Source organism: Carettochelys insculpta, chromosome 15 (genome assembly GCF_033958435.1).
Source record: "Carettochelys insculpta isolate YL-2023 chromosome 15, ASM3395843v1, whole genome shotgun sequence".
Taxonomy (NCBI): Eukaryota; Metazoa; Chordata; order Testudines; family Carettochelyidae; genus Carettochelys; species Carettochelys insculpta.
In genome coordinates this window covers 22367184-22394837 of record NC_134151.1, presented here as the reverse complement: position 1 = coordinate 22394837, position 27654 = coordinate 22367184, and the positions used below count along the sequence as shown (strand labels likewise).

At 43.3% G+C, this 27654-nt stretch overlaps 1 protein-coding gene across 2 annotated transcripts in view; it reads right to left on the bottom strand.

Moving 5' to 3' along the window:
* The window catches only part of AFF4 (ALF transcription elongation factor 4), a 93691-nt gene extending 66352 nt beyond the window's left edge, over positions 1–27339 (bottom strand). For both annotated transcript variants that reach the window (XM_075010025.1, XM_075010024.1), the window contains exon 1: positions 26888–27339. The gene's annotated coding sequence lies outside the window, so the exon portion shown is untranslated. The remainder of the gene's footprint in view (positions 1–26887) is intronic.
* Between the last annotated feature and the right edge of the window lie 315 nt (positions 27340–27654).

Genomic DNA, 27654 nt, shown 5'->3' with positions numbered 1-27654 from the left:
ATGAAACAAAACAATAAGAAAAGTAAAACAATCCTTTCCATTATGAAAGGGAAGTCCTATTATACATAAAGCACCTTTGCACAATGTAGTGTGTACAAATTGAAAACTTTATCTAAACTATACAGAGAAGAGTCAACAGGAAGCCACAAAGGCAGAAGCAGCAAATTCTGGATCCTCAAAACCCATTTGTTTTTTAATACCTATTAAGATAGTTGTAAACAAAGTTATCCTAGACATGAAGATCCTATGCTTGATTAAAAGTATTACAATCCTCTCAAATAAGATTAAAGTTATTACAACTGGTAACTAAAATTACACCAAGACCAAGTTACTAAGAGCCAGAAATAAATTACACAAAAACCTCTGAAAAATATTGTTACATCTGGTTAAAGCTGCAGTAAAAGTAACTCTTGCCAATTCTGCAAAGAACAAAAAACAGCTCATTTTATTCCCACATTCCTTTCCCTAGTACCTTTTAACAAAAGGGCTGCAGTTTTCTCTGGGCTCTGATAAATATAGAAGCTGTATCCCATGCAGGAATGGAAAAATCTTGTTTGGATTGGGTTACCTCCAACTATGAGCTTTATTTGCTCAAGAAGGAAAGAATTTACTGAAGGCAAATAAGTTCCTAATGTTATAACTCAATTATTGCAATAAATTTATGATTTATATGCTGAGACACCATATTAACACTTGGTCATAAGAGGACCTGGGCCCATAAATTCACTTTGATGAGGGGGGAGGAACACTCTTCCTTTCACTTCAACTCCACCTCTAACAAGGAGGGATATCACCTCGCACAAATATCTGTGGGGGGAAAATATTAGTGAACTAAAGCACAGGCTACATCAATAGTGAAACCCTGCATAAAAAGGCCTCTATTTGTCCTTCATTGAAAAGAATTACCCAGGAGATTGGTATCTGATAAATAGGGAGTTGGGAGGCAAACATATTGATCTACATGTTGAGAATTACCTCACGTTGGGTTCCTGTCACCACACAAGGTAACAAGGTTAGTTCTGGTCAATATCTGAATGAGAAGCTTCCAAGGAACAAACAAGTGGTGCTGATGGTTCTCCCAGCAAGTCAATTCTGTCCCAGAATGGTATGGGCATACACTGTAGTGCTAGAGATGCTCACTCCTTGATGAGACAGAGGTTCTGACCATTCTGGTCAAGGAAGGGTTTCAGGAGTACAGTATTCATTCTTGTGCCCTAGCAAAACTTCAGTTGGGCTATTGCATCCTAATCTTTAGTTTCAACCAAACGTGGTATTTTTCACTTCCTTCCCTTAACCAGCATACAGAATTACTGTGCACTATTAAATAGCTTCTATTTTTTACTTTAGAAACTACTGAGTCTCAGTGGTGGACGAAGTTCTCTCTCTATAATTTCTCATCATACAACTCATTTGTAAACAGTTCTTGGATGTTTTAGAAAGAGGCACTATAAATGAAAAACTATTTTTACTAAGCCAGAAATTCAGTGTTAAAAGGGGTGCATATTCTAACATGCTGAAGACGAGGAAAACTGTCACTAAAGACTGGACTTTAACCAAGTAGTGGGAAATTAAAAACAAAAATCAGATTTTTAGTGGTTTTTAAGTAAAGACACTCAAATCATGGGGTATCTCCAGCAACAATGGAGTTCAGGTTGCCACATGGTAGAACCACATGTTGCCAGTTTGGGGGAGGAGAGGGGAGTGTGCACTGCACTAATTAGCTGGACAGCAACTGAATCTTCTCCTGGGTAACCAACCAAGCACACAGTTTACAGGGAACACTGATCACAGTACTTTACATCACTTACTAAAACTGCCATTTTTTTCTCTGCCTACTATAGCACCCAGACCAGGGCTCTATTCATGAAGCCCAAAGATTCTCATTCTGCGTATAGCTCCACTGGCATAGGCAGTATTTGCTACTGATCAAAATGGAAAAAAGTTAAACTTTGAAGTAGGGCCCTACTCCATTCCTGGAAATGGAGTAAGGACTTTGAAGTAAGGGAGAATGTGTGTAGATTCTGTGCTGGCTACTTCAATGTAGTGCCTAACTTTGAAGTTAGTTCCTAGTGTAGATGCACCCTGTATAACCTCAGTTAAAAGCATCACACTTACGGCTATGAAACTGTGGCTATAGGGACAGAAAAGGAGTTAACTGTTCATAAAATCCCAAATAGGCTGTTAGGGTTTTGAACACCCACAAGACCTGGAATAGTATATATCAGCTTTCAGTCTAGTCAAACCATTTGCAGACATATACTCCCATCCTCTTTCAGGAAAAGAAAAGGCTTATTTTGGCCCACTGGTTCACCTTCTTTCTGGACCTTACTCACAAGGAGTGTGCTACATTTAACAGTTAAAACTGCAAATGCCAGAACAGAGCAAGTCTGCCAAAAACATTTGGCTTTAACTGCCATTTCCTTCTAATTATGGAGAAACTCTCTCTTCTCACAAGTTCTCATGAGACACCCCATTATGCATCTGTCTTGCATATCAGTTTGTATAGGTTTAACCTCTCTAGTCCAACATTTTCAGGACCTGACTGGTGACCAGTGAGAGAATTTGTGGAACCACAGGAGAGTCAATATTCTCTAGCAGCATTATCAACTATTACTGGGCTCTTAGAAGACATTTAGGAGGTACATTAGAGTTAAATAACAGCCCAGAACACTGAGAGTCAGGCCTCGTGGCTGGGAACACATTTTACGGGACTATGGGAAACTTGGCCACACCAATGATAAATGGATATCCAACTAACTAAAATCATGCTGGACTACAGATGTGGCTGGAGAGAGTGCAGATTAGTGAGGTGCAACCTGTACTTCACTATCAAGCATCCTGATGGCCACTGTTTAAGTTTTGATAAAAAGTTAACTGAACGCCATGCAGCTTATTCAGCTCTTCACAGGATTCATTATCTTGAGTTTTCTTAAAAAGGTGGTGGAGCTGTAAGATTACCTAACAAGGAGCTCTCTCTTCTCCCAAGAAATGGACTCATCCAAACCTATGTTCCTCTGCAGGCAAAAAGGAATTGTGTGGCTTCCAAAAGCAGATGCATCGCTCTCAGGACATACCCTCAAATTTGCTTTAATATTGTTTGACCACTAATTCTGTCAGGGCCAAAATATGTTCAGAACCTGAAACAGAATGACCTAGGCGAATGAGGGACTGGCATGATATGCTTTCTGCACTAGTGTTTCGTGTGCCTCCGCTGGTTCTGTCTACATCAACTGACAAACTTGCATTTAATTATGACTGATGCGTGGCTATATTTGACAGGATGTAAAAAATTATTTGGCTATTTAAAAAGAGCTCCATTTCTAGTTCAGAGGAAGTTTACACATGAAATTGCAAATGCTATCTAGATTTCAAGTTGCTGTTACCATAGCAAGATTAGTGTGCAGAGAAGCACAAGTATAATCACACAGTGGATTCAAGAGAGTGCACTTATTCCTCTCTTTCTGGAGAAGACAGCAATCTGAAAACCTGGAAAAGCAACAGTTATTTAGGATATCCTATTGCTCATCTTTTATAAAGCTATCAGAACAAAGCACGAAACAGATTAAGGAAATGCACCCTACAAAAATGGAACAAACAATATGCTTTAAAGGAAGAACAGCTAAGCATATTAATTTTATACTAAGTATTTTAAATAAACTTTTCAATAAAATAAAGTACACTCTTTCATATCTGGCAGCCCTGAGACCAGGAGATTGCCAGATATGAAAATATTATGGATAATAAAGAGGGATCCCCTGTCCCCAGAGCACTGCCTCTGCCCACACAGCCTGTTCCGTGCTCCCCAATGGGGTTCAGCAGCTCAGGGCCCAGCCCATGGTGCTGCATGGTGGGGAAAGGGGCTGGCACCCCTTGCTCCAGCCACCATCCCTCTGCACTCCCACCAGGGCTCAGAGCCACCAGCGACTCAGGCGCTGGCCTGTGCTGCCATGCCGGCTGTGGGGGGGAGAGGTGCTGGCTGGCTTCCTGTGCTACCACTGCCCTCCTGCTAGGGTTCAGCAGCCCCCAGCAGCTGAAGTCCCAGCCTGTGCTGCCATGGAGGGGAGGTTGGGTAGGTGGGGCAGACAGGCAGGCTGGCTGGCTCCCCATGCTCTGTCCACACCTCCTGCTGCGGTTCAGCAGCCCCAAGGGGCTGAAGCCCCGTCCGGTTTTGCCATGCGGGGGGCTGGCACACGGTGGAGGGATGCTGTCGCCCCCACCCCACTGGCTGTGGCAGCTGTCAAGCAGCCTTGGAGCTTCCACAGCCCTGGCCGGGGAGAGATGGGGAGCAGCGGATGCAGCAGCTTCCTCTCAGCTCCCCACCTGCATCCCAGTGCCAGTCACTTCTTAAGAAGGGAAAGCAACATCAATGGCTCGGGGTGGGAAGGGATCCCTTTGCCACCTGCAAGTAGCACAGCCACCCAGACGAGGAGACCTAGGCACTGAGATAACGCCTAGTGGCGGTGCTGGTTATTTGAGAGTACCGGTTAATTGAATACTGGTTAAAAGAGTTTACTGTATGAAATAAACTTCGCTATAAAGGCTTTGATTAAAAAATTCAATTTTAAACATTTGCAGCACTTTTCAAGGCCTTGCATTTCCTATGCCTACCCTTCCCCACATCACCTCTGCCTTCACACAAGTAAACTGCTTGTATAGAAGTATTTTTATTTCTACATGCTCAGCAAGATACTTGAGTTGCTACCTTACCTAATACAACATGTATCATGGTTTTTCAGTTTGACTTTTTCCTTCCAACCAAGAGAGACCTTTAACAATTTACCACATTCTCAAATGTTATGCCCCAAAATGGGCAAGCCAAATATTTGCAAAATAAACTGCTGCCTTACCAAGGAGTTTCTTTCCTGCGTATCAGCTGTAAAAATGGTGCTCCTTTAAATAGTAAATGCTATCTAAGGCTGCTTTTCCATGTGCCACTTCTTCCGGAAGTGGCACACTAATGAGATGAGTGGAAGATGCTAATGAGGCACAGATGCAAATTCTCCATGCCTCATTAGCATATCGGCTCCTGGTTCAAAGTCCAGAAGTACACGTGGAGACGCGTAGCCCGTTGGGATCTTCCGGAAGGAAACCTTCTTCTGGAAGCCCCTTCTTGCCCAAAATTTTGACAGTTCTCTGGAAGGTCTTGGCTGTGAAGCCTGTTGCTGAGGCACTGCTGGAAGATAAGCCTCATTTCCTTGTCCTTGTCCCCCTGTGTTGATCCTCTTGAGGGCTTTTATGGGGTAAAAACATGCCTTGGTGCTAGTTTGAGCAACACACCGGAACTTATAAAGTCAATGGTCAATCCAGCAGTCATCAGCATCAATCATCACGTGAGTGATATGGATGTGAGCATGGTCCTGAGACCCAAGGATATAATCAAGCAGGTGCCAGTGTCATGACTGTGGTGTTGCCAGGAGGTCCTGAAATGATTCCCCTGCCAGAACAAGATGTTCATTATAAACAAACCCATGGTCAGCACAGAGTGTGAGAAGAAGGTGACTACTGGAGTTCATTTTTCCTATGTCTTCCCTCCCCATCATGTCATTCCACAATACAAACTTGTCCTCTCTAGGGACATCACAGATGATGCTATCAGGGTGTGTGCAGAAGCATTCCTTGGTATTTTCATCAGCTTGCTCAGTGGAAGTTTAAGCACTGATAAGCGTCATTACTTGGTTGTTGTCAAGCCTAAGATGTAGCTGACACCTGAAAGATATTTCGCTGAGATTGCACATAAGGTTATTCCTAATACCAAAGTCAACACCATGCATGCAGTGCTCATCTTCTCATTTCTCTCTCCAAACAAAGAACACCAGTTTCTCTAACCTGGCCTTCACTCAGAACAGCAACATCAACGTTGAACCTCTTCTGCTCTCGAGCAATGAGGGCTGCTCAACACTCAAGCTGGTCAGACTTGTCACTGTCTGCCAGCATTCTAACATTCCAGGTTCCAAATTTAAGTGTAAGTGTTTTCCTCTTACCGTTGTTGCCCCAGCAAACAAACTTGTTCGCTCCTGGGTGCAGTTACCGGGGAGGTTGGGTTGAGAGACTTTTTTTTAGGGGGGCACCTTTTCTACTCCCCTCCCCATTTGGGGTGAGCACAACAGATCCTAAATAGGGCTGCTCAGTCACAGCTACAGCTGCTAGGGCATACTTTTGTCTCGTCCAAGTGCACAACCACCACCTTGCAGACGTCCCCTCTGTGCCAGGTTGTGATTAAAAGCTTCTGGCAACACAAGCCTGCCATGATGACCAAATGGCTTGAGTCATGGTAATGAAATGGAAGCGAAGAGAAGGATGTAGAGGTGATTATCCAAGGAACAGCCTGTGGTTGATACAGAGTTTTACATGTAGATGCCATTGCACGTCAGCAATCTCACAATGCTTGACCAGGGCATGGCTGGGAACCAATGGCAAAGTAGTTCAGGATGATTGGGAGGCCATTCCCAAATCATAGGTCCTCAACAGCTCATCCACCCAAAGATGCTGGCTGTTCAGGTTGCTGCTCACCCACCTTCTCCACAAGGGTCTGCCACTGGCTGCTTGACACAAGCATGGGGAAAGACACTTCTCTCACCAGCCAAAAATCTTCAGCTGGCTACCCAAGCAGTATTCAGCTGATCAGCCAAGATCAGGAACCAGCGTGCACCTGCAACCATGTCCCAGTGGCTACAAGGAGGCAAGTGTATGAGTCAAATGTGGTATGTGGACCCGTGCAGCTTGACCACTTGAAACAGGGGTGGGCATTTCACCACAAATGTGCTACCACTCCACTCCACCAGTGCCCCAAGCACCCTAAACTATAAAAAACAATACACTGAAAGATGATAAATATAGTTTATATAGTCTCTAGTGCTTTATGTATGAGAGCATGAGACATTTGAATTTCCATGCTAAACGAATTGAGCCACAATGTCATTAAGGAGCTCACCACTGTAAACAAATAGAAGGAAATTAGGTTCATTGGCAGACTCCAAATAAAGCCAGTTGTTTAAAAAAAAAAAAAAAAAAAAAAAGAGTCATGCTGCCACTTGCTGGAAAAGGTTCTCAACAATAATGATATACTGGTTATTCTCTACCTAAAGTTTTATAACACTGCTCATCACCACGTCTCAATTTCTTCACACTTTCAAAACAGGAGTTGAAAATACGCAGTCCCTGACTGACACATGCCTGGGGGTTCTCATGTGCTGAGTTCCAGGCTACACTAGAATGTTTATCTTCCCAGAGCCAGTCGCATAAAATATTTCTTCCCACTCTGAAATGATCCAGAGGATAATTCTTCATAGTCTGTTGGGATAAGATGCTCAAATATATACTTTCTTATGGAAATCCCAATGGATCCTTTGGACCAGCCAAAACGGTGCTTACCACAAAACATGCTTAGAAGAGCCGTATGACAGTTGTGATTACATTCTCCCACTTCCTGCATCCAGCTCAGCTCCCAGAGTAAATCGGAACAGCTTCAGAGCTGCTCCAACTTACACCTTGGTGCAAAAATAGTCAAGGGTCTAAGCACACCAACGCTACAGCGATCCCTCCTTCGTGATGAGCCTCTATATTGAGAGCAAAGAAATTAGTAGGGTAGGGCCTGTTATACAAAAATTTCCCCTCCCCTGGGCAAGTGAAATCTCCAGCTCAACACTGAGGCTAATGATATTGATCAGTGTTCACTGCAACAGAATATTTAATTTAAAAACAGAAATGTTAAACGTATTTAAGGCTGTTCTCAGTAACGGAAAGTTGGAACAAAACTTGAAAACTGGTTATGCTAATGCATCTCAACTGTTATATGGACTGACTTATTAGTGTTTACATACAGACTTGATAAATCAGTCGGCTCTTAATTGCTCCTCTTTAGGCATGAGGAAAAACAGTGTCAACAGTTTACATCTAGGTTTCTCTCTCTGCCATTTATCCAGTCTCATTTTATCAAACTTTGAAATGCTGCAGGTGTCTCTGCCTACTGCAGTAATCAAACCAAACCTTTTTAGCCTTCACATGCAAGATAGCTGTTTGGTCAAGAAGTCTCCTCTTGGTCATCCCAGCCATCAAGTCGTATGCTAAGATCTCAATTTGCACAATCTGAATCCTCAAGTCATTTCATATGCATCACTAAAATAGTATCAATTTAGAAGAGAATATTGCTGCATCTGAAAAGGTGGCAGAACTTTAGGAGTGGGTGATGCACACTTACCACAACTATGAGCATCATTCTCCAGAGTCATTTATTATGAAATAGAGAGAGCGGAGAGAGAGAGTGTGTATGTGTGTACACAGGCCTGTGGAGGTGGGAGAGGGGAAGATGGGACTGGGGACTCATCTTTTACTCACAGAAGGGTGCGTCTTGATTCACCAGATTAAGATTGTCAAAAGCAGCTGGACATGTGGCTGGCCATGTCATTCCCTTGTGTACGGCTGGCTGTGAATTTAACATACCTTACTTGCATCAGTAAAATGAGCCATTGACTTGGGTGAACTTTGGCTTTTGGGCTACACAGATGTGGCCTAACCTTCCCACACTGAGAATGAAGCCATTGTTTCTGTCTCCCTCACTCGCAAGTTGGTTTTCCTGTCTAGCTGAATTTTAAAACAACTCCTTTCAGAGTAATAAAGACCAAGCATGCAATCTAGACAAAAGAATGTTCTCCAGTTCTTCTCCTCTCTTTGCAAACATCTAGAAGAGTTGGCACGGGTTTGTAAAGAACAAATGGTGTCAAACCAACCTGACAGCTTTCTTTGATAAGATAACAAGCTTTATGGATATGGGAAAGTGGTAGATGTGATATATCTAAACTTGAAGATACTCAATACAACCTAAATGGTCCTACAATGTGGGTGCATAACTGATTGAATAACCATTTCCAGAGAGTAGCAATCAATGGCTCCCAGTCTTGGTCGAAGAGTATAATTAGTAGGTTCCACAGGGATCAGTTTTGGCATCTGGTTCTGTTCAACATCTTCCTCAAATGATTAAGACAAGGCATAGAGAGTACACTTACAAACTCTGCAGATGATGCAGAGTCCCCTTTGCACGTTGCCCAAATGTACACTGTTTTGCGCTTGTGTCATGGACATACTGAGGGCAAAAATGTAAAAATTCCCCACTCTTACGTCAACACGTATGTTTCTTCTGCCCAGTGTGCTCTTCAAGGCCAAGCTGCTGGGAATCAAGACAGGTCACAGGACAGGGCTGGGGGACAACAAGACTGTAGCTGCTTTGGCCGAGCTCTTCAAGACCTCCAACTTCACCCGCTTCATCCAGCGGCTCAATTTATACACCTTCCGCACGGTGGTGCTAGGCCCACCAGATGACTCCTCAGCCACCGGGCCACTACACCACTTCCACAGCCTGCACTTCAGCCGTGACCACCCTGACCTGCTGGTCCACCTTAAGGGGCTTACCAGCACCAACAAGGCCAAGCTCACGGCTAGCCTGGAAGTGACCAGCTGCCCACCCAACCGCTGTGAAACTTGCTCAGCTCCTTGCTGCATGGGGAGCTGCTGGTGCCACTGCTGCCCAGCAAGACCGACAAGCCTCCCAGTGAACCTGGGGGCAGCCCCACGGGCACCCAGCAGAGAGGCAGCTCACCACAAACATGGCGCAGGCAAGGGGGCTCAGACATTGCCACTGAGTCAGTAGCACCATTACTGCATGTGAGGTCCCTATCATCCCCCCGTATGTACATGTATTCTTGTGAGGAAAATTCCCCTTTATATGTTGTTTCGCTTTACATTGTGACTTCATGGTTTAACCATAACGTCTAAAGGGGATCCCCTGTACAAAACTGGGAGATGTTACAAGTGTTTTGGAGGCAGGATGGATAAAAATTCCATGACTTTTTTTTTTTTTTAAACTTAATCTTATTTTTAAATCAATAAAACACAAAATTTCTCATTCTAAAATAATGGTTACAACTCAATCTCATCACAAACATGCTACACCGTAACCTGTCCATCCTATCTGCTACCTCTTATTTCTTGAAAGTCCTGGGCTTTCAATTTCCGTTTCTCAGCAGACTAAAAAGTAACATTTGCAAAGAAAGACACAACCTGCATCAGATTGTTTTTGTTCCATGTTTATGTGGTGGTGGAACTCAGCCAAGCATGGCAAAAAACTTAGTTAAGATAATGTCTGAAGACAAACAATATATATGAAAGGACGGAGGAAGCATAGAAAGGAACAGTGGAGTGGACTAGAAAGAAAAAGGGAAGACATTCAGCGCATGCTTCCCCAATACTTTTGGCACAGAAAATCTCATAGATGCTGGGCATGAGAGAAAACCTATCAAGGAATGAGGAAGAAATTCTTTCCCTGGGTAAAAAAGAATAAGCAGTGCAAGATGATGATGCAGGGCCTAATTGCAAGAATGAAACATCGTAATAAAAACTGCTTACTGGGAGAAAATGATGTTGATATGGCTGAGTGGATCAACTGGTTATTAACTTAACTTTGCAATGCATCATTCTTCAAGGTTCTATACCAGGCATGTCCAACCCGCGGCCCTGGACAGCTAGTCATGCGGCCCCACAAGATCGTAAACTTTTAACATTATTATGTGATTTATATACTTAACTATATTATATATTTTATATGCAGCCCAAGACAATTCCTCTTCACTCAATGCGGCCTAGGCAAGCCAAAAGGTTGTACACCCGTGTTCTATACCTTTTATTGTAAGTGTGACTGGGTAAGTAAATTCACAAGCTGTTTCCTGTGTTGGCTGTTGCTAAAAAAAATTTAAAAGCTAATCATTGTTAATCAAGCAAGCCATAAAGATTATATAACTAGTCTTCAAGTATACCACTCAAGTATATACAGGTGGAACCACTCTAATCTGACACCCTCGGGACCTGGCCAGTGCCAGGAGAGAGAATTTGCTGGACCACGGGAGGTCATATTGTCTAGCAACATCACCAACACTTCCACCACTTATTGGGCTCTTAAAAGATATGTAGAAGTAACAGCTAAATTACAGCACAGAACACAGAGCCAGGACAGGTGGCTGTAAAACTTTATGGGATCATGGGAAACCTGGCCACATCCATGTAAGTGTCATCCAGCTAACTAAAATTTTGCTGGACAAGAGCTCTGGATTAGAGAGGTTCAACCTGTACTACAGAAAGCGGCAGTAAAAGAAATTTAGAGTTGTCAACTGCCACTGAATGTCATTTTCTTATTTTATGTTACATAATAAATGACCCTTGTTTTGGGGCATCATGGCCAGAGTTCATAATGATGCCGTATGTCTAACCCCTATTCTACCTCAGCATATCTTACTTTTTCCCAGGGAACCCCATTCTACAATTGGTTTTCTCAAAAAACACAGAAGTAATGGTGAGTTCAGTGGAGCTTACTTCAAAATGAAGTGCTCTAGGCACAGTCACGTCTTAGATGTTTGGTAACTTAATTTAAACCAATGATTTTTTTATTATTTAAAATGGGATTTAAATCGATCCACCCTGTTTGGAAGTTAGGATTTTAATTCAAAATCATCTAGACAAACTGGAGGAACAGTGAGGTAAATAGGATGAAATTCAAACAGACCAAATTCTAAGAACTTGACTTAGGAAGGAACAATCAGTTGCATACATACAAAATGGGAAACGATAGCCTAGGAAGAAGTACTGCGGAAAGAGATCTGGGGGCCACAGTGGACCACAAGCTAAACATAAATCAAACATTCTGGAACACAATAATAGGAATACTGAAAGCAAGAGAGAGTAATTCTTCTCTACTCTGTGCTGATTAGACCTTGATAGAGTATTTTGTCCAGTTTTAGATGCCACATTTCAGGAAAGATGTGGATAAACTGTAGATGGTATAGAAAAGAGCAACAAATTATTAAAGGTCTAGAAAATATGACCTGTGAGGGAAGACTGAAATAACTGGGTTTGTTTAGTCTGGAAAAGAAAAGACAGAGGGAATATGATAGCTTTTAAGTACCTAAAAGGGTGTTACAAAGAGAAGGGACAAATATTCTCCTTAACCTCTGATAACAGGACAAGAAGCAATGGGTTTAAATTGTGGCAAGGGAAGTTTAAGTTGGACATTTATAAGACTGGAAACTTGAAAAGTATTTGATAAATGAAGTCAAAATCAGTTACCAGAACTTTTCCTTGTCAATTTAAGAAGGCTGCAGGGAGGGAAGGAGAAATTCATGGTGGAGAGCCCTGGTAAGGGAGAAGAATGCTACCTTTGAAAATTCTACATTGAAATAGGGAAGAAGAGAATTATTGGAACAGGAGATGCAGCCATGCTTGTACATGGGGGAGATGCAGAAACAGAAGCAAAGGGGACCTTGTAGACTGAAGGAGCATGAGTGAGGCAGGATAACCAGCAGGCTACATAGGGCATGCATACAGCTGAACCAGCAATACGAACTGCAGCTACCTGTCAGCTAGAAGTGGGAGGGATGAGCCTGCAAAGCAGGTTGCAGCATGACAGGAGAACTAGACTCTATATACATGAAGGTGTTCCCAAACATGCCATTAAAAAAGATTAAAAAAAACTTTCACTAAACATCATTCGGGCACAAGTTATGAACAGATTGCTAGGAAACAGCAATAGAACTGCAGCAGTAAGAGAGACACTGACATCTTTCAGTACCAATATTCAGACGGGTAACAAGTACTTGATTCAACATATTTGTTAGAAATGTTAGTAAATGTACAGTTTGTTATACCAATCCTTCTCAGTGAACAGGTATGAAAGATTCCGTAACAGAGAACTCGTGCTGCATTGGCCAGTACTCCCCATCTTGGTTTCCTGTCCTTTTATCTCCATTTGAGGGGTCATACATTCCCTTATCTCACACACGTGCCCTCCAAGTATTTCAAAAAGTTTTCCGACTGAATTCTAATTGATCCCATCTCATGTTATATCTTCCCTTATCATTTAAAACCTGATGCTGACAGCTTCAGATTGTTTAATATGATCCAACAAAACTTCTAACTCTTAGTAAAAGCTGTTATGATCTTTTACACAAACTTGGATCAGGCTCTCAAATGAAAACCATGTATGAGAGAGATAGACATGTTAAAAAATTAAAACCATATTACTCATTTTTCAGTAAACTATGTCTAAGCAGCAATACACATGCAGGCTATATCTCATACTGCTCTAAAAGTTACTGTACTCCTTGCTTTCTGAGCATCCTGTCTTCCTATCTAGAACAGCAACAAAACTCTCTACAAATGCTGCATATTTTGTGATGCATAGCAATTCTCTCCCGAGAACAATAATATGATTAAAATAGGGAGATTAGCAGTCCATTCTCTGGGCTTCCAATTTCTCTTTCAGTAGCCTAACAACTTCAAGCAGAAACTCTACGTCAACTGTACCTCAGACTCTTTGTAGGTAAGCATAAACTACAACCATTATGTGCATACAGTCGAGTCTCACGATTTGAGAACTTAATGTTCATGAATTCTATTATTTGCAAGCACTGGCAGCCGCCACTTCCCCCGGGATCCCAGGCACCCCCCCATTTGTGAAAAATCAGCATTTGCGAGGGTACCAAACACAGAACCCTCACAGACGTTAAGACCCTACTGTATTTTCCTTCTCTGACCCTTCCCCAAAAGATACCTCATGCTACCATCTGCTATTGACTGTCATAATTAGAAACTGCTGTCCTTGGATATTCTATCACAACAACATAATACATTACTGGCTCCTTCAAAAACAGTTGATTTAAAAATGTCTGATTACCCATTATACAGTACTCACATTTACGTTTAACGCTCTTGGTCATTTTTACGAACAACATCATCTAAAGTTTACCTGACTTATTTTTGTGTACAGAGCCTTTTGTGTTAGTATTTCAAACTCATCTTCATAGATGTTATCATATACTGTCCACTAAAGCTATGCTGAATGATGAACTTATGCTTGACCAATATTGATGCCAGTGAACACAGCTGCTTCAGTCTACTTAGTCTTAACTTGTTTTAGCACTAGCAAAATAAATTTCACAGTTTTAAAACTTTGGGATCTATATAAACTCACAAGAGCACAGAATCCAACACATTTTGAAATGTTCAGTTTGTTACCTATTAATAGGGAAGAGTTGTGTAATGCTTCTTTCATTAAATTTGTTAAGCTTAAATGACTTTTTAAACGTATCCCACAGAAAAAACATTTTGGGAATCAAGTTTAAAAACACAAGCAAACCTTGAAGCCGATAGCTGGACAAAATTCAGTTAATTTTTAAATATTTAAAGTAATATTAAGATTGGTTAACTATGGAGGTTTGCAAGTGCACTTAAAGATTCACCAATTAACAGTTTAATGTAAGACAGAACCTGACAAAGTTTCAAAAGTAAGATTGATCAAAATTGCTTTAATATTATATAAAATACATTACAAGAAACACTTCCCACCCTGTGAAATTTTAGAATATTGCAATAATCAAAATGGGGACCAGCCCACAACAATTCCTTGGAGGCATTTCATGGTACTCCGCCTAAGATATATTGACATATGTGGATGGGAAACCAAAGAACCACATTGTACTCAACCTATGTTGTCTGAACTTTCAGAAAGGCAAAGTGCCAAGCTTCAAGCTGCCTCAGGAAAGAGTACAAGCTGACTATGTCGGAAGGTCCTTCCCACACTGTTCAAACACATACACCTTTGGCCTTGACCAGACACATACCAACTATTCTAGTAATGAGCCACTCCTAGGCAGAGTGCCGATCATGCCCGTCAGCTCCCGACTCACTATGTTCTTAAATACTACAGCAGATAAAACTACTTATTCCTGGGGAATTCTGAACAAATTCTGCACCCAACAGTGGTGCAGAATTAACGTTCTGTGCAGAATTTCTGTTTTCTTGTAGAATTGGTGCGGCAGACCTACTGGCTGCCAGCAGGGGCTACTGGACCTAGCAGAGACCAGCTCCAAAAATACAGGACACTGGGGAGAGGAGGAGCTGGAGGGTTCTAGGCAATACAGTTCCCAGCATGTGCTGAAGGAAGGAGATACTATATAGGAAATGCCATATAAACCCAGGCACCAGAATCAGGATGTTTGTCCCTCTAGATCCCTAGGCTCAGAGATGGTTACAAGTATCCGGTCTGGGCTCTATGCAGAAGTGTGCGTGGATTTGGCCCAGAATGGCCCTGTGGCTGGGCTCTGGGAGAGGATGCAGGCATGGGTTCCTGGGTTGTGAACAGCTACAGCACAGCTGGGCTCCAGGAGTGGAGAAGGGAAAGAAACAGCCACTGCTTTGTGGCTGTGGTTTCTTCACCTCTTCTGGAGAAATCTTTTTTGTCCATATGGTTACAGGCAGAGCTACTTACAGGTTTTCTGAAATAAAATTACCAAAACAATTTAAACTGGTATTATTATATACAGTAAGCTCTCAGAGTAGGCAAACCCAGAGCACGTGACCCCAATTTACAGTTGCGCTTAACTCTCTTCCCCTGGCCCTGGCCCAACCCCCTCGGCTCAGCTCCCCTCCCAGCTCTGCTCACCCCTGGCTGTAGCTCACCACCCCTCAGGCGCGACTCCAGTCCAACCCCCCTGCTGGCTCACCACCTGCACGTGGCTCCGGCTCATAGCTCATCCCCGCGCCCGGCTCCAGCTCACCACCCCTCATGTACAGGGCCAGCTCAACCCCCCACCAGGTGACTCCGGTTCAACATTTACCCCCCGCCCCGCCTTGGTTCAAACCCCTCACACAAGGCCCTGGTTCCATCTTTCCCCTCCAGTTAAACCCCGCCACATGAAGCCCCAGTTCAAACCCCCTGCAGCCCAGCTCACCACCCAAGCAGGGCTCTGGCTGAGTTCCACCCCTTGCCCCTCTGCAGCTCAAACCCACCCCAGCCTTAGCTCCCCCACCCGCCTCCTACAACCCCAACTCACCACCAGGCTTAACCCTCCCTAACTGCCCCCCATCCCAGGACTTACCTTTCTGCTTCTTTCCCAGCTGCAGAACACGTGTTCTGTTGGGAAAAAGCCAGACCCCCACTAAGGTGAAATTCAGGTTACACGAGTGTGCGTGGAATGGAACACTTGCGTAACTCAAGGGTCTACTGTAGTGTTATTTTGACAAATATACAGAATTTTGCAGTGTTTTAAAATACGGCACACAGAATTTTATTTATTTATTTAATAAAGAATTCCTCCAGGAATAAGAACTACAATTCTGAAACTTCTAGAGTACACAGCTATGAGAAGATGAAATACAAGTGACTGGTATGTTCTTGTTTTTGGTTAAATTAGATTTTAAGTAAGGTTTGTGAAGATTTATTGAAATATTGGTTTTGTACTCTATAAATATTCAACAGTGATCATTCCATGATAACATCTCATTAAGGAGCTTGATATAGTGACAAGTAATTTTCAAGTTATTTTAACCTTCTGTTTAGATATTTAGTCTAGAATTTTCAGAAGAACTTAATGGAGTTGGGCACCAAATTCCTATCATATTTTCATAAGTCCTTTAAAAATCCTGAACTTAATACAACTATGATTTGTATTACCATAACACCTAAGAGCCTAGTTATGGGCTGGGAAGACCACATTCTGGTAGGCTGCCTATAAATAAGCCAAAAAGATGGTTTCCAGTCCAAAGGTGTTTACAGTCTAAGTAATAATTTATGCTTCCATGCATTAGCCTGCAATTATTTTGTGTATTATGGCAACATTCAAAGCCTCCTGATCAGGAATGGGGTCCTGCTAATAGGTGCTATACACACAAAGCTGCTATAGCCTCATGTTACATAGATATTTTATTTCAAAGTCTATTCCAGGCTTTCGTTCTTCCCCTATCCCACCCGCCCCTACACAGAGGAAACACTTATGCCACCAGACTCAATGCCCGCTATGCCTGGAGGTGACGTAAGAGCATAATTTGCCCCTAAACACACACACACACACACACACACACACACAGAATAAAACTGTTTAGGTAAGTGAAGAAAACCCTTAAAAAATGGCTACTGCTAAATGCTGATTCAGCCAAAATAGAATGCAAGTATTTGGTTTGTTTTTAAGTTAAAAATATTGCAAGAAACTGACCAGAAAAGAAAAATGAAAAAAACTCTTATGAGCAACCTGCTAATGAAAAGGTGATTTACACTTAGGACTAATTATTAAAACTCTCTACTACTAAAATATATTTCCAGAAGAGTACTGACTAGGAGTCTGTATAAGTGCAGCGTTACTGGCATTTCTTCTATTTAAATATATGTGGTATTGATACTACAAAGAAATCACTGTTCGAGGAACTGCTTTTTTTATATACTTTGTTACCTATTAACTACACTCATTTTCTGCACTGTTAAATCAATATTTTTAACATGTGTTTAACTTATTCAAGCAATGCGGACAAGGCGTAACTTCACATTTGGAACTCTAGAAAGGAGAGCTGTAAGGAAGTGAACCAACAGGGTTCTACAAACGACATAATAGGTTATCACTGTTCTGTTTAGTTGTGTCAATCAGATTAGATAAGAGCACATATTTCCTTTCTGTAGTTTCTAATTAAAGAATAAGTCTATGTTGCAAAACAATCTTATACCATCTTAAACCTTTATGTTTAAAGCATAACAGCAAAATCAGAAAACTTGTTCTCACAGATATCCGAAATAAATATGAGAAATGGTCTTAAAAAAAAAAATTCTACCATTGTCTGAGACATCTAAAAATGTCATGCCAAATTTCTGACCCAAAAGATTTGGGGCAAGTAGTATGACCAACCTTCATTTTAAGAGTATTGAAAAACAGGTAAGAAACTGGTAAAATTGCAATTACAGTATTGAGTTAAGTTTTACAGAGGTAGCTGTGTTAGTCTGTTCCTACAAAAATAAATGAATCCTGTGGCACATTAACGACTAACAAGTGTATTTGGGCATAAGCTTTTGTGGGCTTAGTACTGAGGTATTTCCACTGTGCAGCAATGGCAAACAGTGAACAAAGACATCAAGTGGAAAGAGAGCCAACAATGATTTGGCATCTTGCACCTATGTTGGGAATCTTGATTTTTATGACTTGCTAAAAGGACTTACTTGTATTTGGAGTTTAATTTCTGTCTCAAATATACAAATGGATACCAAGATCTGTTCTACTTGAGCATATTTTACATACAAGCCTGTATCTGTCAGGGTGACGTATTTCCCCACTCCAACCAAAGTTCTGCAGCAAAAGCCTTAGTGTAGACTCAGTTGCGTCAGTAAAAGTCTTTTTGCCACTATAGCTAATGGCATTTCAGGAACTGGTTTACATCAGTGGAGCTGTCTCATCTATAGTGTTAAATCAGGACAGCTCTACAGATAAATCCATTCTATGGATACAAACGTGACATGGCAAGATTAGTCAAACTTCATGGAGTAATCCTGCCTTCGCCACCCTTTTATGTACTTCCCCCACATTTTTACATACACTAAACCCTCAAATTACGTGGGGGTTGTGTTCCTGCAACCCGTGGAACTCAAATTTTCAGGCAAGTCAGTGTGGGGCGATGGGAACCAGGCTGCCGCTTGGCTCCCCGCTCCCCACCGCCTGTGGACCTGGGAAACTGAACAGCCCACCGGGGCTAGTCAGTTTCTTGGCTGCTTCTCCCTGCCTTCCCCCCAGCAGCTTGGCTGTTCTCCTGACAGCTGTGCCACTGGGGGAAAGTCAGGGGGAATGTTTTTAGCTCACCTAGCTGCCCACGGGGAGCTAAGGGCATTTAGCTTGTCTAGCTGCCTTCTCCCAGTGGCACAGCTGTCAACCTGACCGCTGCACAGCTGGCAGAATGCAGGGGGACGGAGCTGCAGAACAATGTCAAGTTGTGCTTAACTCATGTTAAAGCAAGTTACGTGCAACTTGCAGCTGCGTATGTCGAGGGTTTACTGCATGCGGCTTTCCCAGAAAATATATGACAACCTTTGGCACTGATTTTTCCATAGTTTTTCCTGACTATTATAATTACTTTAATGCTCCTGATTTAATAGTAAACAAGTTTTACACAAATATTTCGTGATATACAGCAGCTTTTTACTATTTCCAGATTTGCTAATGGATGACCACCACTCAAGACACACACATACTGGCTTCTTCTGCAGGAGTTATTTTAAGGATGTTACTTATAGCTAGACATTTCACTGTACCTACCTCCATTGTACTGAAGTGCTATACTGTATTTAGTTATAAAAGGAATAAGCTCTGTCTAGAAGGAAAAGACAATTCACTTTTCTAACTCAAGTTTAACCATTGGCTTGTACTTCTGAATCACATCACCACTAACATCTACTAGTTCTTGCATCGTACTCCCTGTTTTAGTTTATCACAATACTGACCCCTGAAGTACTCTCTCCACTTTCGCAGGAAGACTAAGACAGTTTAGAATCATGGCCCTGGTTCACGCCCCCCATGGCCAGCTCACCACCCAAGCACGACTCTGGCTCCACCCCTTGCCCCAGTTCAAACCCGCCCCTCCCCCCATGCATGGCTCTGGCTCAACTCAATCTCCCTCCACCTGCCCCTGCACCCTAACCCACCCCAGGCTTAACCCCTCGGCTCCCCTCCCATGGCCCCAACCCACCGCTAGGCTTAACCCTCTCCAACTGCCCCCCCATCCCAGGACCTACCTTTCAAAAGGAGCTCCAGGTGCTCCTGCTGCTTCCCCAGCTGTAGAACATGCGTTCTACTAGGGAAAAAGCTGCCCCCCCAACTTAAGTGAAATTTGAGTTATGAGAAGGTGTGTGGGAATGCAACCCTTGCATAACTCGAGGGACTACTGTACTGATCTTTGGACAGATCACCACAATTCTGTTTGCCTCAAATACTTCCACTGTCATTCAATTTTACACTGGGTGTAGCTGTGTGAATGACCTCTCCTCCCCGGCCCCATTATTCCCTACTGATCGCTTTCCAGATCAATATAATACTTTATTGCTTACATTAAAGTTATTCAATGATATGGTACATTCCTCCATTAAAAACACACACCCTTGCTTAATAATTCAAAGCTAACAAGACTCGAGACAGGAAACAGGTACTGCAGTTCATATGCTAATATTCCTGAAACAGAGACTTTAAAGTAAGCATGACAAAAACAGAACAATTGAGATACCACCTCTGTCAATTCTTGAAAACTCATGAACATGAAGAGCTTGAGAAAATGTATTTTTCCCTCTAACAAATCACAGCTTTTAACTGTATTTAATATACAATTTAAAGTGCTACACAATTATTTATTTAACATTAAATACGTGTTCCACAGAATGAAGTGCACACACAGAGTAGTGATAAGATATAGCTGTTACAATGCCTAAAACTAAGGTCTATCACTTAAAATATTTTCACTGGCTTTAAAAAAAAAAGTGTCGTAATACAGAAAAAAGAGTTCATGTTACAAAAGGCCATTCTGCAAAATAAACAAAGTGAAAAAAAATTGCCAAAACATTTAGTGATAGGAATTATAATGTATAGCAATTAAAGCATACATGAAGCAATATCAAGTACTGTATGGCTAAATTATAGAGCAATGTCAAGTATTTGCTTCGGTTGCCAGCAGCCCACTAAATTACAATGCAGCAAAGACTGGATACCTTTTCCTTTTAACTATCGCAACCATGTCTTATATACACTTTGAGATACTTTGAGATATGGTGAGATACTTCACCATAGTTACTATAATTGTAGACAGATCATATAACTTGACAAAACTAAGATAAGAGTAATATTTTTTCCTACACTAGAAGTTACTGAATTTGGTTTCAAGCCCACCATGTTTCAAGGGTCCATTTTGGTTTAATATGCATTCTAATACTTGGCCTGCAACCATAATTGATTTAATGCTACAGGAAGTTTCAAATTGACATTTTATATAAAAATATCACTCAAAACTACTAAAAACATAAAATTAAAGAGGAAAACCTCGGAAAACTAACACAAGTCAGCCAGCTCAAATCATCACAACATTTTAAGCCAACACTTTTTTTTTTTTTTTGAACAATTCACAATTTTTGAAATGTCACAGAAAATGTAAACTGAACAAAAAGCTTATAAAGGTACTTACTAGTCTTGAAGGCTAAGGCTACACTACAGTTTCTATTTCAGGATACATTTATATCCCAAAATAGAAACACTGTGGCCAAACACCATGATCAAAATAGTGGAGCTATTTCAGGCATGGTATTTCATTCCCAGTAACCCATGATAAGGGTTACAAAGTAGTTTGAAATAGCCTCCCCTATTTTGAACCTAGATGCAGCGTAGCCTGCACCAGGTTCAAAATAAGGTAGCTCAGAATAACATAGGCAATTTGTGCACTAACAGTTGCATAAATTATTTCAAGCTAGAGCTACAGCCCTAGCCTAAGAAAAAAGTAGTGTTATTCTGGAAGTTATGTGGGACAGTCTAATGTCCCCTGTCATCTCAAACAGGATTTTTTTCTTCTATTTTACCGAGTACATAGAAACAGTCACAAGTAATATAGGACATGCAATTATGCATCCTAAATCTTGTCAGATTAAACTGATTTCTACAGCAGAATTACAAAGTTAATGAAAGAAAAGCACTAGATACTTGGAGGTTAATAAAACACCTGACACAATCATAGAATCATGGAACACTAAAACTGGAAGGTACCTCAAGAGGTCAAGTCCAGACCCCTGCCCTCTCAGCAGGACCAAGCACCATCTAGAGTAACCCCGATAGGTGTCTAACTAACCTGCTCTTAAATATCTCCAGCAATGCAGATTCCACAACCTCCCTAGGTAACTTATTCCGGTGTTTAGCAACCCTGACAGGAAGTTTTTGCTACCGTCTAATCTAAACCCCCCTGGCTGCAGTTTAAGCCCATTGCTCCTTATCCTGTCCTCAGAGGCCAAGGAGAACAATTTTCCTCCCTCCTCTTTGAGGTTACAGTGTCTTCCTCTAACCTAAACTCTAACTGGTTTGTGTGTGAATGCTGCCCTGTGAATCAAAAACTGGATGAATTATCATAAACTGATGATAAAGCACGGAGGATCATGTCTATGGGTGTATTGTTAATATTAAACACCACATCGCTTAATAGAAAAGAGGCAAAACAGAGCATTAATGAAATTCAAAAGAGAAAATAATTTGAGAGCTCTTCAAGGCAGGGTTCTCATTTTGTTTGTATAATACCTAGCACAAAGGAGTTGCATTCTCACTTGGCCCCAAGTTGTATGGTGGGGGAGGGGGGGGGGAAGTCAACAAGAATAAATCAAGCAACAAAAATGTGGGTAAAAAAATTCCTACTTTATTGGAAAAATTGTAAACAAATATATCTGGGAAGAAAAATGCAATTTACCACATCACGGTAAGAGATATAAAATGCATTAAAAGTGGGAGAAAAATCTGGAAACCCAGAACAATCAGAACACCTCAGGAGACAGATAGCAAACAAAACAGTGGAGGAACAGGCTAATAGAATTGCAAATGATAAAGTAACATAAGCAGACAGGAAAATAAATCCTCAAGTTACACACCTAGATATTACATTTAGCTCATTATCAGAAGACAAGTTAGAAGGACTTCAGAGAAGAGCAACAAAATTAGAGATGGAAGGACAGACTTAATAAGCAAAATGTTTTTAGCTGTTTTAAACAACTGGGCTGCGGGTAGAGGAAAACAACAGTCTGAATACAGTCACAGAGAGAAAGCTATGTTAATCTGTATTCGAGCAAAACAAAAAAAGCAGTCATGTAGGACTTTAAAGACTAACAAAATTTATTAGGTGATAAGCTTTCGTATTCTGGTAAGGCTGTGATCTTAAGAAGTGAGTCCGTCCCACAAAAGCTCATCACTTCATAAATTATTTTGTTAGTCTTTAAAGTGCTACATGACTGCTTTTTTGTTTTAGTCTGAATACACTTATTAACATCTACATTTCAAGCTGAAGATGAGAGTCCCAAGTTGAGGATATATACTCAGACTAGCTCTCACCAAGCTAATTTACCAGCTCCAAAAATATGTCCATCAGAAGTGCCGAGCACATACTCAGGATGGCTAGCCTCTTACCACCCACTCTTTGTGGCAAACAGTCTAATGGGCTAGAGCAGGGAATCACACTCCCCATTCAAAGTGCACACATGCTGCGATGAAGTATCCTCCCCATACAAGCCCTGCAGGGCTTAAGGTAATTCCTGGAGAAATTCTGCACCAATGCACAACAGCACATTTGAACAAAATCAATGTTGCAAATTAAGAATTTCCCTTTTCTGGCCACACAATGGGCTGCAGTGCTGTTTGCCACAATTAGGGGTCTCTGGACCCAACAGAGCCCAGTTCACAAGTAGAACGACTGGAAGGAGGAGGTAGAATCTGGAAAGGATCCAGCCATTGTGGTTACCAGCACACCCTAAAGGAAAGTAGTAGTGTGCAGGAAACTTCATACAAACCCAAACTCAATATCAGGTTATTTCTCCCTCTGGCTGTGAGGGAAAGGAGGTGCAGGTGTCTGGGTTGGGGAGGGAAGAGGTCCATGCCTGTGCTCTGAGGGGGGAGGGTTGAGGTGTCTGGGACAGACAGTCCTGCAACTGAACTCTTGGAGCAGATGTTTGGGCTGGAGGTCACCCTAGGCTGGACTCTGGAGAGGAGGAGTCAAAGAAACAGAAAGTGGGTTGTCAGAGGAGTTTATTTAATTCTCTACTGCTGGGGGCCTTTTCTGTTTGTCTCTCTATTGTTACAGACACGTGCTGACATACTTCAAAATGAATTTCCAAAGTAACAAACAGAATTTTGCAGATTTTTAATATATTTAATGCAGGAATTGTAATGTTTTGGCAGAGAGTTCCCCTGAGAGTATTAGATAGCTAGCTAAACTAAGTGCCCAGATTGTACCCAGAGGAGGAGCCAGGGAGCAGGGATTGATTGGATGAGGGTCAGCTAGACAGGAATAGGAGGGGCCTGTGTTTATCCCAGAAGGTGAGAGAAGGTTGCGGGGGGGGGGGGGACGGACTGCTGAAGATGAGGCTCCTGAGCTGGAATCTGGACTAGAGGATAGGTTTCGTTCTTTCTAGGGGTTATAGTGGACCACAAGCTAAATACGAGTTAACAGTGTGATGCTGTTGCAAAAAAAAGCAAACATGATTCTAGGATGCATTAACAGGTGTGTTGTGAACAAGACACGAGAAGTCATTCTCCCGCTCTACTCTGCGCTGGTTAGGCCTCAGCCGGAGTATTGTGTCCAGTTCTGGGCACCGCAGTTCAGGAAGGATGTGGAGAAATTGGAGAGGGTCCAGAGGAGAGCAACAAGAATGATCAAAGGTCTAGAGAACATGACCTATGAAGAAAGGCTGAAAGAATTGGGCTTGTTTAGTTTGGAAAAGAGAAGATTGAGGGGGGACATGATAGCAGTTTTCAGGTATCTAAAAGGGTGTCATAAGGCAGAGGGAGGAAACTTGTTCTTCCTTGCCTCTGAGGATAGAACAAGAGGCAATGGACTGAAATTGCAGCAGGGGAGGTTCAGGCTGGACATCAGGAAAAAGTTCCTAACTGTCAGGGTGATCAAACACTGGAACGAATTGCCAAGGGAGGTGGAAGAATCTCCATCACTGGAGCTATCTAAGAAGAGGTTAGATAGATGGCTTTCAGGGATGGTCTAGAAAGTGCTTGGTCCTGCCATGAGGACAGGGGGCTGGACTCGATGGTCTCTCGAGGTCCCTTCCAGTCCTACTCTTCTATGATTCTTCCAGCAACTAAGGAAGTGGCACAAACCAGACAGTGAAGAGCAGACTGCTTGAACAGTTCACTTTGAAAGATTTTCACACCCTAGAAGGGGAGGACCTAGCAACCCAGCCAAAGGATCAAGTCACAGAAACAAAGGTGCGGCTCCTGGAGCAAGAGGGGCTGCAACGTGAACAAGACCACTAAAAGGAACTAGACCCCATTGCTTCCAGGAGGCAAGCCCTTAGCAGTGGGTACTTTCCATGCCACTTACCCAAAGAAAAACACTCAAAGTGTTGAGGAAGCATACAGTAGAAGGGTACAGCAGTATATTTTATGAAAATAAAGAATAACACAGGCTAAATAATTCAGCAAATCAAGAGAAAAAGCTTCCTGATAGAGAGAACTATTAGCCTGAAGAATTATATATAAGTAGTGGTGAAACCTCTATCATTTTGCCTATTTAAGAGAAACTGGACAGGACTGCATTACAGGAACAATCCTGCACATCAATAGAAGCAAGACAAGGCATGTCACCACCTGAAAGTTACAGTCAAACATTTTCATGATAAACCAAAGGACTGATGGGTACAGATGTTAATGAGAGTGAGCCTGGGAAATTTAAAGGATACACACATTTGTGGAAGAGCACTTTTTCACTAAGGATCAGAGGCACTGCTGTTTTATTGCTTTTTAATTCACTATATTGGTTCAAAACAAATGAAATTGATGGGTAGTAGGTTCAAAACTAATAAAAGGAAATTTTTCTTCACACAGCGCACAGTCAACCTGTGGAACTCCTTGCCCGAGGAGGCTGTGAAGGCCAGGACTCTATTAGGGTTTAAAAAAGAGCTTGATAAATTTTTGCAGGTTAGGTCCATAAATGGCTATTAGCCAGGGATAAAGTATGGTGCCCTAGCCTTCAGAACAAGGGCAGGAGATGGATGGCAGGAGATAAATCACTTGATCATTGTCTTCTGTTCTCCTTCTCTGGGGCACCTGGCATTGGCCACCGTTGGCAGATGGGATGCTGGGCTGGATGGACCTTTGGTCTGACCCAGTATGGCCATTCTTATGTTCTTAAAACTGCATGTTAAAATCAGTCATCTTTTCACTTGTAAAACTGGATATAGGAACTGAAAACAACCATTTTATTATTGTTACTAAAACATGGTGGGTAATAGAAAAAAAAGAACATGACTGTTCCTTCTAGGTACATTAAGTTATTGTACTTTGCTTAACCAAAGGGCAATTCAATTATCACCAAGTGGCTCTGCACAACAAACACCGCTTCCTTGTTCAGGGAGGAAGATTTGATTATGGCTTAACTAAGAAGCCAGAAACTCTGCCTTCTTCCTGCCTCACCTATCACCACTGACATCACCAAAAAAATCTCTAGTTTTGCATGAACAAAGCCACCAACTAGGCCTCCCCACCACTCCTCTGGCTGATCCATCCCTAGAACTGCTCAGTACCTAAAACACACAACGAAGTGGAAGAAACAAAGCACTGATGTCAATTAGTGGTGGATTAAAGCTGAGAGAGTAAGAGGAGGTAAAACCACCACCAAGAAAATCCTAACCACCTAGAGTCACATTTATCCAGAAAAATGTTAGTTTTATTTTCTCAAAAGACGGGAAGACCAACACTTCTCAGTAGTGATTACGTGTATAGCTACAAACCCACCCTTCCGGGGGCGGGGGGGGTTGCTCATCTCCGTGTATTTATCTGGACACCATAGGAGCCGATACCCCTACCCGGCCACCTTTAATACGAAAGAGGCCATCCAGCGCAGCAGGCGACGGAGGGCGGGGGAGGCAAGGAGTGGGTGGAAGTTTACAAAGAAACCAAGAGGAAGCTCCGAGGCACAGGCCAGGAGGGAGGTGACTAAAACGGAGGAGCAGCAAAAAGGGCTTCTAGCAGCCGAAAGCAGCTGGAAAAGGCCGAGGGGCCGGCAAAGGGACTAGGGGGCCGGCAACATCGAGGATAAGCGGGGACGGATCCGAGGAACTGGACTGTGCCCTCCCCAGCACTCGGGGAGACGTGATCCTCCGGGGGTGGGGGGGCAGGACGCACTGCGGGGCACTCTTCCCCAGCTCACGCTCGGGGGAGGAACGGAGGCAACTGTTCCCCCTCCCTCCGCCCAAGCCCGGCTACTTCCGGCGGGAAGAGCAAGAGGACACAGCCCCCCCCCAGACACCCGGGAGCGGGAGCGAGACCGAGTCGGAGCGCTCGCGCTCCCCCTCCCCCCTTACCTCCGTTCGCTGCTCCGCTAGGCTCGGATCATTTCCCGGGTGCCGCCGCCGGCCTGTCGGGCGGGAGACGAGGAGGCCCAAAGGGGACGGAGGAGCCGCCACTGAGTGAGCGACAGCCAGAGGGAGAAGGGGACCGAGGCGCGGCCGGGAGTCGGGGTAGGGGAAGGCAGGGCCCGGAGCCGGGCACAAAGACCAGGCCCCAGGAGCGGACTCGGGCCCCGGGCGGAGGGAAGGCAGGACCCTGAGGAGTGGGGGAGTTCGGGGAGCGGCTCACAGGCGCTGGGAGCGGGAAGAGGCTCCCCGGGGGTCCCGCCGATCCATGGCAGGCGGGGGCTGGGCGTGCGGCTGGGTCTCGGTGCGGCCCGGCAGCGTCGGCCCCCTCTGGCTGGTTCCTCAGACAGCGGCTCCAACCCAGCTCCTCCCGCAGCCGGGCATTCGGATTACCCAGCAGACATCGCGCCCCCACAGACCCACGTGACTCAGGCCCGGCGTGGGGAACCCGGCACGTGACGCGGGCGAGGGGAACCGAGATAAGCCCCGCCTTCTCGAAGCGGGGGGTAGGAACCCGCCACGTGACAGGGGCCCGGCCCCCGGAAGGGGCCGAAGGCGCCCCCTGTGGGAGGAGGGGTGTCTGCTTGCGTGCTGCTTCCCTGGGGCGGCTGCCAAACGCTCAGCAGCTGGGAGGCAGGGAAAGCACAGTGGTTTGAGCACTGGCTTGTTAAACCCAGGGTCGTGCGCTCAGCCCTGGAGGGGCGCGTTGGGGCGGG